We start from the raw sequence: 14,040 nt of genomic DNA, 5'->3' as shown, positions 1-14,040 counted from the left end.
ATATACACAAGCAGCAAAATCCCACTATAAAAGCTACTCAGAAGTAAAAATCACCGTAAAGAAGTTTTATCACTAAAATATAAAGCGACATATGCATAGATTAACATGTAAGCATCAGTTTTGTGCTCTACCTGGTGGAAGTGAAGCTTATAAATATAGTTTACAGCTTTATAACAGTCATATTAAAGAGGTTTAATAAAAGAGCTGCATTGAAATAGTGAGACAATAAGTCTACTCCCTCCTCTTGTCTTTATAGTCTATAAAATGTTGTAATCATATAGATTTTTCAGTTTACAAGCTTTTTTTTAGTATGTGGCCTTTACTTAATACATTTTTAATATATTCATTTAAATATATCTAGAAATACACATTGTTTCAATATTTAAATGAAACTCAACACCGGTCTCTAAAACCTCAAATCCCAAAGCTAAATTCAGAGAACATGACCTCAGCATGCGCAACTAAAGCTACAGCGGCTTCATAAATTTTTTATGTACTTTAATCTGTAAAGTAACCCGTAACTCGGCTGTCAAATGAATGTGTAAAAGAGAAAAGTTCAATATTGTCCTTTGTGTGTAGTGGACAAGTGTAAAATATCACTGACAATATCCCAGAAGAGTGCAAACACCTCAATGTAGTAGTAGGTATTGGAGTTCTTAACTTAATTTTCACCCCTGCTGACTGAGCACAGGGGTGAAGAAGTACAGGAAAGATTACTCAAGTTTTTGATGATGTAATCCATTACATGAAATAGAGTAAACTGCCTTTTGCCAGTTCATTGAGGATGAGTGGATCTAGAGTGGTGAGGGCTAGAGGCCACGGTGTATTGTCACACCTTTTTAATACGGTGCAGCGACTAATGTTTTGACATGAAGCATGTCCTCATCACAGGAACAAAAGGCAGCAGCGGAGCTGATTAAATTATCTGCACCCTAATAGATGTCCCCCATAGAACAGAAAAGTCCTGGGTGTTGCTCTCGGGCGGGTGTCTCCAGCTCTTGAGATAAAGCCAGTGGTTCAATCCCGGGCTCCTTCACGCTGCATGCTGAAGTGTCCTTGGGCAAGATACTGAGTCCCAATTAGCCTCTGGCAGCTGTGCTGTGTGTGAATGGTCTGTGATAAAAAAAGCACAGCACTATTTGAAAGTGTGTGAACAGGTGACTGTAGCTTGTACTCTAAAGCACTTAAAGATCGATAAGACTAAGAGAAATACTATATAAATACAGTCGATTCACCGTACTGCTCTACAGGAATGTCCACAAGTGCGTCATCATCTTACTCAGATGACTCATTTTTAGTTCCAACTCCCTATTAAAACGTCATCATTTCAAATCCTGCCTCTTGACCACGTTTGATATGGATTCGATACATTATCGAGCATATGTAAATTTTATAAAATATTTTAATATCATATTTACCCAGAATATTTTTAATTCAACAGTTACTGACTATTTTATTTGTCTTTCAGTTTGAGGACCAGTACAGTTTAAGATCCACCTTTCTCAACACAATCTACCCCTGAAAAAAAACGGACTCTGAAACCGATAAGCACAAAGGCCTTGAGCGGCTCTCATACAGGCACCGAGCTTCTGAGATCCTCCGGAGAAATACACATAGAAACGCAATTGTCCAACTGAGAGCTTTCGGACTTTCTCAGGCCAGACCTCTAGTATAAAGTCTGCAGCAGGAGATCCTCCGCAGTATTCACCGTGAGCATAATGAAATACATTTTTTTTAAAGAAAACAAATATCTGTATGAAAAAGTGGTGCCACACACCTAGAAGAGACGACGAAGATTTCAAGAGCTTTCGGTGATAAGTGCCGATTCCAGTGTCGATGTGCTGTAAACAAAAATCTAATTAGTTAAAATAATGAATATGTTTTTGTCCTGCCTCTGTCTGCTGCACCACTGAGATGTCTGTGTTGTTGTGAACATGTTTGAGCAAAGAATCTCCAGCTGTGCTCTTCATGTGTGAAAGGCGAATTCCGGAAAGCCTCCAGACCCAATTTTCCGAAGATCCTATGGAGGTCATGTCTGAAAACAGCTTTTGTTTCTCTGCTTGTTAAAGAAATTTAAATACTATTGATTATCATAATTAAAAGTATAAAAGTATTAGTTTTAATTTCACCTGGCCTGTGTAGAGCATCAAATTATGTTTAGCCCCTTTCACTCTCGGTTTGAGTCATTTATTGTAAGAGGTTATATCATTTAAAGAATCCAAACTTGCCACCAGTGAAGAAAGCCAGTCTGCTACCAATCCAAACCCAGACTATTTTTAATGACAAGACCTAGTGATGAAAGAGCTTTGATTATACACGTACTGCCTTATTTAATGAAAGAGTTGAATACACAGTTATTACTTTGACACTCAACCCTCATAATCTACATTCCCAGTACAAAATACTCGTCTGTAAATACTTCTCAGGGAAGGAAGGCTGTGGTCAGTCTGGATTCATGGCGATAACAATCGGTTCTAATAGGGACCAGTTTTTATGGCATGGAAACATCCACAGAAACCTCTAATACATCCTTACGTTCAGAATGTTCTTAAAATTCATATTCCCCAAGACCACAGGAATTATGTTCTTACTAAATGATTCCGCAGGAGATGCTTTACCATCCAACGCCAATGTTCTGCGCCAGCAAAGGAAGCTGTGGTGTTGAAAGGAAAGCATGTGGAGGTCATGCACTCAGCTTGGACACTGGTCATCCGAGTTTAAGCCACATCGCAGTACAACTATCGATGTCTGGCAATATTTTGAACAGACATGTGCAGTAGAGACCAAACACTTAAAGTAGAGCAATATATCTCTTTTACATCAAAAGTCACAGGGTTTTTAAATAAAGGTAAACAGATAAATAAATAAAAAAAGGGGGGGGGGGGTTTGACTCCTTTCCCATAACCAGTAGTAGAGTTTGCCGTTCTGTTTTTATCCCGGGTGTGTTTGAGGTCCCGAGTGCAGACGACTGAGGCGCTCTCTCTCACCTTGCTCTTTTGACTAATAAGCGTGTTCACCCGAGTGTCATGTTTCCATCACACTCCAACGGAGCTGGTGCCGATAAAAACCCGTGTCTACAGCAGAGTCACTTGACCCGGGACTGAATGCTGATCATATCCATTCACATTGCAGACAAAGGCCACATGTTAGTGCGATGTAGTGGATTTTTTTTAAAGAGTGAAAAAGAGGATTGGATTTAAATCCGTCAAGTGAACAGAAACACCAATCAATCGATATGTTTTCAACCACAAAGATGATATGTTCTACCTACATGTCACAAAACCTTACGGGTCTATTAGCAGAAAATGACTAACACTTGACAACAGCAAATCAATTTTCACACCTGAGGTAAATCAATTAGGATCAGAAGCATCATATCAAAATATATAGTACTTTGTTATTTGAAAATCATACTGCAATAATGATCAATATTGTTAGATTATTGATATTGTTTAATTACCCAGTCCTGGATTAGCCAAAATCCAAATATTTCACGGTAAGTAAAGTTTATTTAATATAGCATTTAATGCAACTGAAGCCTTATGTCCACAAAAGCTGAACTGGAGATGATAACTCTCGCTCTTATATCTTCCCAACTCGATTACTGTAATTCCCCTTTTACCTGCCTCAGCAAATGGTCCAGAACGCTGCTGCAAGGCTACTGACTGGATTCAGCAAGATGACCCATATCAAAGCCAGTCTATATTCTTTACATTGGCTTCGCATTAAATTCAGAAATCATTTTAAGGTTCTCGTAAAAAATAGAGAGAACTTCATGGCCAGGCACCTTTATACACGTCCTACCTGTTGCTACCTTACATCATCAGCAGGTCCTCGGATCTGGGCTTTCTAGTTGTCCCTCGCACACGATAGAGACGCGTGCTGTTGCTTCTTAACCCTGACAGACGCAGCAATTTAAAGAAAGCGAAGAAAACTAATATTTCTTGGTGAAAAGCAGTGACACATACGTAGAAGACACCGACGATGATGTCAAGAGTTTTTGTGGTGAGAAGAGTCGGCCCCAGTTTCTGTGTGAAAATAGAGTTAATACGTCACTTCCTGTTTCTGTCTGTGCACCCGGCTGCTCCACCTCTTACCTGAAAAATGCGGAGGATTTATTGCTGTTGTGAATGCGTCCGTGCAGAGAACATTCCACTGTGTTGTGCATGTGTGAAAGGCAAACTGCGTCTTAACTCCAATTCTTCAATTTATCGCCAATTCTCCGGATTTTACAAGCAGGTCAAACAGAGACAAACTGGGCTTCATCACCAGCAACTGCTACAACTTTACTTCAAAACAGAATGTCAGAAATCGATGTCTTCACGAAAAACACGCAAACTATCAATGAGAAACCTTCTATAGGGTTTATTTTCTCTGCACCCTAGAAGCATTTCAAAAGCACAATCACCTTCATGCAATGCCAGCGATTGTATGAAAAACTGAAGATTTATTTGAGTGAAACACTGAAGAGTGCTGATTATGAACTCATTCATGTATTGGTCGGCTGCAAACACTAAATAAGTCCCCTCATATATGCAACCTCGTAAACATGCTTTTATTTAGAATGTATTGTAAGAAGAACAAGTAGGTGAATATTTTGGGGTTCGTCTCACTTCTCAATGCCTTTTTAAACTGATCATCATCAGCGCTACTATGAACCCAGAGCGTGGCGGGGCATCAAAAATGAATTCAATAATTAGGCCACAGCTTCTATAGTTAAAAGGGCTACCATGGATTAATTATGAAATTAAACATATAGCCCCGTAAAAAAGGACAGAGTCACACACGTCAGGCTTTCTGGTTATTCGCGAGATTGAGCTCAGACACTCACAAGCTGCAGTGAAGTTTGTAAAATAAAAAGCTTTATTCATATAAGATAATTGAACTCATAAACTTGGTGTTTAGGTACAAGACTTCTTTAGAGCCATGAGAGGGAACGAACATAAACAAGCCACTTCCTACGAAACAAAGTGACTGTGACTTTAATCCCATCGCCTCTCCTTGGAAGGTTCTGATCAAACAGCCAATGTAAACACGTCGGTGCACAAGATGCTTAAATAAGCGTTTCCCCCCGCTCTTTAAATGAAATGAATAGTCAATAAACCTAAGAACTGATAAGTTAAGAATTGATATTTTTCAAAGATTTTAAATGAACTGAGAGTAGGTTGTATCATATAGCATCATTAAATATAATACTGTAGATACACAATGTTGTTAAATAAATAATCACAAACCCTCCTCCACACTGTACATTACATATAACTGAAAACAGAAAGAAGCTTCTAGAGTTGTCCTCCCTAAAAATCCAATACTGTGTTATTTCTGTTGAACAGTGCAGAAAGTAAAATTGGCCTTTCTCACAGCTCCACTGTTGCAGCCGTTAACTCGGCTGCAACAGTGTTCAATGGTACGTTTTCTTTCATTTGGTGCGTGTTACACAATCAGCAGTCGCATATATCCATAATTGTTTCTAAAGTTATCCACTGCTGCTTGGTGTTTGCATCAATGGAAGATATGTATGTAATCAATGGAAGCAGCTTTTCCAGAGAGCAAACACAGAGACTGTAGCATTAAGCTTATTTTGAAGAGCTAAACATGCCTTTAAGCCCATTTCATCTACTGGCGAGATGTCTTCCTGGCATTCTTGAGGAAGGATGGCCTTCTCAGCTGCCATAGTTGCAACGCTTGCATATCACAACAGAGCGTTAAACACACGGCTGTTTACGTGTACATAAACACGACATTTCGTCCCGGCTGAACGCAGTGTTTCTGATCACATTACCGATAGCTCTGCTCAGAAATTAATTTCATTATTAACACCCGTGCTTCTCCTACTGTCACATGTCAAAATGTCTGCTGAGAAAAAGACCCATTATAGCCGATGTAGTATAAACGATGCAAATGATGTTATAATGAACTGGAATAAAATAAATGAAAACAAGTAAATACATTGAATTAGATGTGGACCAACTACTAAGATGTTTAGAATATCCAAAACAGGCTATTGGTCCAAAACCATTTCAAATGGCCCCTTTTTCTTTGAGGATTTACGCATTGAGATGTGTATGTTGGCAGAGATCCATTGCTAATCCACAGCTGATTGCCTTTACAGTAATGGCTCAGTTATTAGTCTTGCTCGGCTATTTAACGACAGGTCTGAGGTGTGACCCATTAAAACACTTTTATATTAAGTTTTACGACATTTACAAAGGTTTAGTGAGGTGGTGTGCGGTCGTCGGCTGGATCGTTCTGAACGAGTGCAGCGTCATGTGGAAGTATACGTCCGTCCACGAGGAAACTCCAAAAGATTAATGATCAACTACAATAAACTGGGGAGTCAAAGAGTGGCCCGGCAGATCAGTTTCTTTTTTTATCTACACTGCAGGAGAACCTCGTGGCAGAGCGGAAAAATTAGACGTGGTGGGGGGAAAAAAGTTATTTACGACAGCGTGAACAAGGGAGAGAGGTTTATATACAGGCCGGGGGTGGCTGTTTATTAAAATTGTTCAATCAAGCATGAAAAATACAAGGATTAACTGTGTAGCCGAGGAAGTTCTCTTTTATGTCTGCTCTTCCTCTAACATTAAACCAACTTTTTATTAGTTTAGTAAATATACTTATTAATTTAATTAATTTCTGAACACCACATCTTCTCCACTCGACTAACCTACCACATGCTTTTTCAAATTAGGATTTCCCTTTATTTCACTTTATATGATCACATATTTTATTGGCTTGTGATCCCAGGGTCTACCTCGTCACGATTATGCCGAACAAAGAAACATCTGCCCTCGAAACTTCTCACAGGGTCTCACTCGATAGCTGTCTGAGGCCCAAAGAGGTGGATTTATCCTGCACTTCACAACAACGAAATAAAGATTTTAAATAAATAGAAAGATGTGTAAGAGAGGTTTTTATTTGCACGCTCCCCTTCTTGTAAATAAAAAACTAACGTAAAGCACTTTTGCACACATGTATTTTACAGTGCATGTACTGTAAACACCAGAGCCTCCAGCCCCAGGAGGTTTATCTATGATGTCATAATGGCATCATCCGTTATGAGCTCATTGCCTTTACGACCTAATTGACAAACTGTGAAGTGGGCCAATTGCTCCGGTATTTGTTGAGCATCTTCATTTACCTGAGCTACATACACACAGGTTTGCACAGCTATCCTTATAAGGACACTGCATTTATTTCCCCCTATAGTGCAGCCTAACCTAAACCGTATCCCTAACCTTAACCATGGAATTAAGTTTTCCCTCATTATGACTAAGGTTCCCATGCACCTCATGGGGACAAAAGCCTAGTCTTAATGAGGAAAAACGTAATTTCATGAACACCGAACTCAGTGTCTCTACTGGAAAAGGTGCTAAAGAGGCAAAAAAAACGAGTATACCCACACACCTCAGTTGGTCAGACCCTTAAAAGGCCTAATATGGATCATACAAAAATTACAGCCCCAAGAAATGCCAAAGGGGGTCAGTAGTGTGAAGTTTATAACCCCTCATGCCTAAGTGTGTACCCCATACACACACACACTCACTCTCACTCTCACTCACTCTCTGGAGACTTGCTCTAACCTAAACTTGACTACTAGTCTAACCTTAATCTAAGCCTAACGCGTCACCTAACCTTAACCTCACCCTAACCCCGCTCTTAACCTAAACTTAACCTGACCTTTGACCTGACCTCAACCTAAACTGAATCCTTTTCCCACTCTTAACCTAAACTTAACCCTTCACCCAACCTTAACCCAAACTGAAACCTAACCCCACTCTTAATCTAGACCTAACCTAACCCTGACCCTTCACCTACAATTAAAGCACGTCTTCACCTTGCGATGTAGTTATTTGCGTTATAGGGATTTGTTCGTGTCCACATAACGGGACTGGGTAAATGATTAAGGTCCCCACATGAGTAATACATGGATCCCACGCACACGGACTGATATCCACGTGAACACAGCGCATCCATCCAGCAGCCCATCATAATATCAGTGATCTCCGAGGCCATGTGTCACTATCACTGACCCTGTTTGAGTCTATTATGTGTCAGACAGGAGACTTTGGTGGAGGCTGCTGGTGGCACAGAGGGGGGCAGACAGAGGAGGGGGCTGGCTATGATAACACAGCGTAGGGCCAGTCCGACAGACAGAGTACCACTCCCTGGGAATCTCCTTCATCACTATGGCCATTATCTGCCTCCGCAACGTCCCCCACACAGCACTCAAATAAAAATTGAACACACCACACGGAGCAGAGGTGGCGATAGAACCACACGGGGAGCTGGAACGAGCCGCGGCCACTTACCGTAACGTAGCTGTGAGCGGCTGCCACCGTCTCCGTCTGCTTGTCAGCGGCGAGAGAGGAGCCGGAGTCCGGGCACCTTGTTTCCCCCACACGGCCACAGTAGGTGAGGCGAGTCCGGCCGCCTGGTTATAGCCGACGCAGCTCCACTCCACTGGGGGAAATAAAGACGACTGTGGCCGAGGTTTCTCCTCCACACTCGGGGGGACCCCCTCGCTGTCGACGAGAGGGAGAGCGAACAACTCGCTGGGAGCAGAGGCAGCACTCCTCCCCGACGCAGGCAGGCGGAGGTTTCTCGTTTTTTACATCCGCTCCTCCTGCACCGACACGCGGCTGCGAGGCTCGAGAGAAGCCGCTGGAGACACACGCACGTCGCTGATATCCGTCACTTGGCACCAACACACACGGCTGCTCTCAGTTTGCGCACCAGTCAGTGTGTTTGCTGCTGAACAACAACTCGCAGGACACTGACGGACACACACACACACACGGTTGCTCCTCCTGCCTCCCAAAGTCCACCAGCCTCCCAACAACAACAAACTCTGCACAAGCGCCTTCACGATATAAGTAACAAACGCGTTTTACATAACGAGCACATCCTCATCCTACTTCTGCGCTGGAGCATGTGATGGCAACATGGTGAGCCTTTTAAAGGCGTATCCACGCGTAACTGCGGCCAGGGGGGGGGGGGGGGGGGGGGGGGGCGCCTCTCTCTGGATCCACCCCCGGCTCACTTAGTCTGGAGGATGATGTGCTGTGGTGTTAATTGGACACGGAGGTGGTGACTCGTCTTTAAGCCTGGAAGAACCTGCACATCAACACATGCTGTGTCTCAGAGAGGGGACCATGCCAACCCCTGCAAGCAAGAGTCCAACAGGGATTCTTAACGAACGTACACACATTTAGGCTTTGTCATTTTCCTGCATAATCGTACATCTTCTAATTCCACTAAAGTTTGTCTGTGTGTGGAACGAATATCTGGCAAACCTTCCTGGCTTCACGTTTTCCAAAAAACTAACCTTAAAGGGATAGAGGTGATCATTATCTAATCACCACTATGCCGATGGAGGGGGGGTTGAAGTGTTTGAGTCCACAAAACACTTTTGGAGTTTCAGGGGTAAACAGCATTGCAGCCAATTCTAATTCAATTGAAGTAACTGCCGACCACTTCTTTAAACGTTAAAAAAACAACACCAAAAAACTTAAAATGTCTCCATACTGCTCCTATGGTGTCATCCAAGTGTCCATGGTGCACGCTGGTTACTCGGTAGCATCGCTTGTTCCGGTAGCAGCGCTGCACAGCTGCAGTTACTGCTGAGTGTCGCTGATGTTGTCACGTGCCCTTTGGGCAAGAGCATGTGGCGCGAGCTTGTGCGGTGCGTGCACGCGGGAACATGAAAGTGGCTCCAGGCAGGAGGATAACAACGGACATTTAGGCTGAAAACATGGTGTAAAATCACGTCAAACATTTCCTCCTCCCCTCCATCGGCTTAGTCGTGAGTAGATAATGAGGGCATTTTTGGTGAACTATCCCTTTAACCTGACCTTAACCTAACCTTAATCTAAACCAAACCTAACCCTTACGCCACCCTTAACCGAAACCTAACAGGAACCTAACTTAACCTGTAAATGGAACGCATATCTCGCGAACCGGTCTAATTATCACCTTCACCCTTGTGCATTAACATGTGTATTGTAAATTGCCCAGGGAAGTGCGCTTGCAAGTTTGGTGTGATTTGGACACACTGTACCTCAATACACTATTAAAGACACACAGTACCCTCTGAGTTATAAATGTCCTCTTCTACGTCTTCAGATAAACTACAGCACTGGTAAGCAACTGGGTCAAACCGTGGGTCAATATCATCGCCAGATCATTCTGATAGTCCGATTTTTCTATTGCACCATGTCGGACTGATGAACTGACCCGTGACAGGTGCTGATCTGCGACCTCTGAAATAGTCTACATGCAATGTATGAAAACAATAACAGCAGTTAAGTTAATCAATCAAACTTATATATTAATCACACGTGTGACCAGTAATAAAGCAAATTTTGTTATATTTTATGAAAAACACTGACTATAAAAAATGCATTGCAGATAAACCAGGTAGGATGAACAGAAATATAACTAACTTCACTCTGTACCATTGACTGTTTATAAAAAAACTCTGCAAACAATGTGTATAGCATACAACAATACAATACATGACAGCATGTTGTAGAGCTGTTTGGGTGGACTCACTTATAACAATTCTGATAACGCTGGAGTGGCTCCAGGTCATCAATACAGGACAAGAGCACAGCCCATTCCAAACTGGGAGGATTAGAACAGACACTGCACAAAGTTACTGCTAAAGCAAGCAGCCAGGAGGCTTTGGAAGAGACATGGACACTGAGTGTATGCCTGTTGCATTATTCACTCTAAATTTTTAATGCTCACCATGCAAACACTCACTTTTTCCACTTTTTAACAGTACAATATTCATTTCTGCCTTTGCAATGCATTGCTAATGGGCAACCCATTTCACTGCTCGTATTCTCACATTGTAAATATTTTATTTACACAGCACATTGCATGTTTACTTATTACTTTTCATTTTTTGACTATGCTCTTTGCTGCTGTAACACTGCATATGTCCCTGTTGTAAGCCTAATATAGGATTATCTTATCTTATTTTGTCTTATCAATCGTCCTGGGCCACTGCCATTGAAAGATTATTTGACGTGTACTTTGACTTTTTAGTTTGGTCTGTGTCCCATCCAATAATATGGAGGAGGTAGAGGTCATGACCTATGAAGCAGCCAGACAAGTCTATGGTCATTACGAATTAGTGGTTGTATTATATGTTGGGAGTCTTAATATAAATGATGTGAATTAAAGTATCTTCTGTTAAGGAAATACTGTCTGGGGTTACAAATGGGGGTTTCAAATGCAGTGGCGAATGGGACACATTTTAAACTTAAATTTAAACCCAGGGTAAACAGGTTGGGTCCCAAACCCCCCCATTTACATGTTTATCAGTTGTTTGCAGGTAATTCTATTCATTTCCAAATTGTCTTAAAATATGCACCATGAAAAAGCAGCTCAACTAAGGAGGATCCTGCAGTTATCTCATGTCCACACCTATAATAGCTTTTGTGTCTGAACCAACAGATGTAAGACAGGATGCATTTCCTCTCAACCTCATTCACTTTCAAATTAAATTTAGATTTTGTGTCTCCATAACCTCAATTTACACTCATAATTAACTTCACGGAGACGTTCTTCAAGCAGCTATGACTTCACCTCAAGTCAAACATGTTTGATATTTTCATTAACTGATAATTAAATGTAATTATTCCACAAAGCAATATAAATCTTGAATAGCAGCCAACAACCTGATTGGCAATTGTATTCTGCATGCTGCTGCTCCTGCATATTAATGTTTGATAACCCTTTAAGCAGCCTTGTGGCTTTGTTGCTGCGGCTCAAGTCCAAGTTCAGATCTGACCTCAAATAGTCAAGGTCATTTGCAAGTTAATCCTTGATGCGTGAAGTCCAAGTCCAAATCTCCGCTTTGAATAATCTATGTAAGGAATAAATATCTATATATAAAAATAGCAGACATTTGGACTTGTCATAGGAGACAAACCATTCTTTCCTTATTCACATTCAGATTTTTCAAGGCTTTCACTCAAAATACATCTTCTCTCTCTCAAATATCCTGTAGCCTGTAAACCAGCTACGCTCCTGCTCAAGACTGTTTATTGTACTCATATACTGCTTTATCTGTAGATACCTGGCGTTTGATTTAGAATTGAAGACATTATTTATAGCATCTATGTTTAAAATTGTATTCAATTTTATCTGTATGCATGTTCTTTTTCCAATTTGATTGACTTTTTCTTTCTTCTTATTGTATTTTTGTTCTTACGTGGCTTTACTGTTATTATAACTTTTTAAATACATTTTACGGTATCTCATTGTCAGCATATTTATTTGTTTTATTTGTCAAGTCTGAAGTTCTTAAAACTGCACCAACCTGTATGAAAAGAGCTATACAGATAAAGTTTGTGTGTGTGATTGATTGATTGATTGATTGATTGATTGATTGATTGTTTGATTGATATACTACAAAGTCTTTACCTGAAGAAATAATGCACTCAAAATGAAAGAATGAAAGACCACACTCCTTATAAAGTAAATAAGAAAATTATTGCGAAATTCCATATAATCAGTGATTAAATGCAGCGATTAATTTCAACATTTACATCTGTGCGGTGTCAATACATCTCCAGTGATAAAATTATATTTCAATGTACAGATTCTTAATGTACTTATTATTATGCATTAATAAAAATGTGTATATTTCCCAGCCAATAGGATTATAAGGCCTCGGACTCTAACTTAAATTGTAGATCAATGTAGACTACAATGTGATGACTGCTGAATACTTCCTTTGTCACGAGCCAGAAAAATGGAAAAAATAAATAAAGTTTGCGTAGGGTTGGGGCTATTGTCTGACACCTTGGTATGATTTATATTACTATTAAACCTGTACATGCCATTTGATCAGGTTTCTGATTGCTAATTATTGGATGGTGAAAAAGGACTGAGCTGTCCAGTTTCATCGGGCAACACCCAGTTTAACCATAAACTGCCAATGTAGGGCTTATCCTTAATTACACATGCACAAACAAAGACACACACACACACACAGTATACACACAGTGGGATTCACAATTAAGCTGAATCAGGATATGGGATGGTTGAAGAGAACAAATGCTAACTAGACAGTGGAAAAGAGGAAAAGAGGCAAGCTGGAACATGAACTGGTTCTGTGTCAACAGCAGGGTCCACAAGCTTCTGTCACACACACACAAACACACACACACAAAGACAGACATGTGGTCAAGCCCAGACACATTGTTTTATTTTATTTTCAATTCTGGACCTTATATTTAATCCCTAAAATAAGGAGATTATTGTTCTAATGATCTTTCAAACTGACTATAATTGAACAGTGGAGCAGTTTGTCTTTTCTCATATTGTGTGTTTACTGCCCCTCTCTAAAACAGGTACAGGAAGTTCTAACCAGTACATCTTGATAGAAACCCAATTTACTTGAGCTCTCTGTCCTCTCTTTCTCTTTCTCCTCTCTCGTATATATATATATATATATATATATATATAGAGAGAGAGAGAGAGAGAGAGAGAGAGAGAGAGAGAGAGAGAGAGAGAGAGAGAGAGAGAGCTGTGACATAATCCCCCAACTTTCCTAAAATATTGAAAGAAACATTAGATTTAACATGCTTACAAAAGGGTATTAGGTAGAAATGTAAAACAAAAAAAAACAGTTATTGGACATTGTCAATTGTGCATCATAAGTGTAGCATGTTAATTAAATCACAAAATGAAAAAAAAATTGGTGGTAAATAAGAAGTGTTGAAGGATATTCCTGTTCTCGCAGGAGTTGTATTCTGACACAAAGCTGGTCTCAAGATGGAGCTTTGAAAAGCTCAAAGGTAAAACTTTAATGAGTCCCGCCCTTCAATGTTTCCAGCATCCTCTTGTTCTCCTTCTCTCTATAATGAGTGCAACCAATCATCATTCGAGATTCTTGCCACCTTTCAAATCTTGATAACAAGGGTTTCTGGTCAGTGATGCAGCAAATCATAACCCTCTTGACTTCTGTGACAACGACACAGAAGTCATTTTTTGGGGGACGATCTAGCTCATTTTATAATA

The sequence above is a fragment of the Pleuronectes platessa genome, chromosome 17 (genome assembly GCF_947347685.1).
Source record: "Pleuronectes platessa chromosome 17, fPlePla1.1, whole genome shotgun sequence".
Taxonomy (NCBI): Eukaryota; Metazoa; Chordata; class Actinopteri; order Pleuronectiformes; family Pleuronectidae; genus Pleuronectes; species Pleuronectes platessa.
This window is presented reverse-complemented; position numbering follows the sequence as displayed.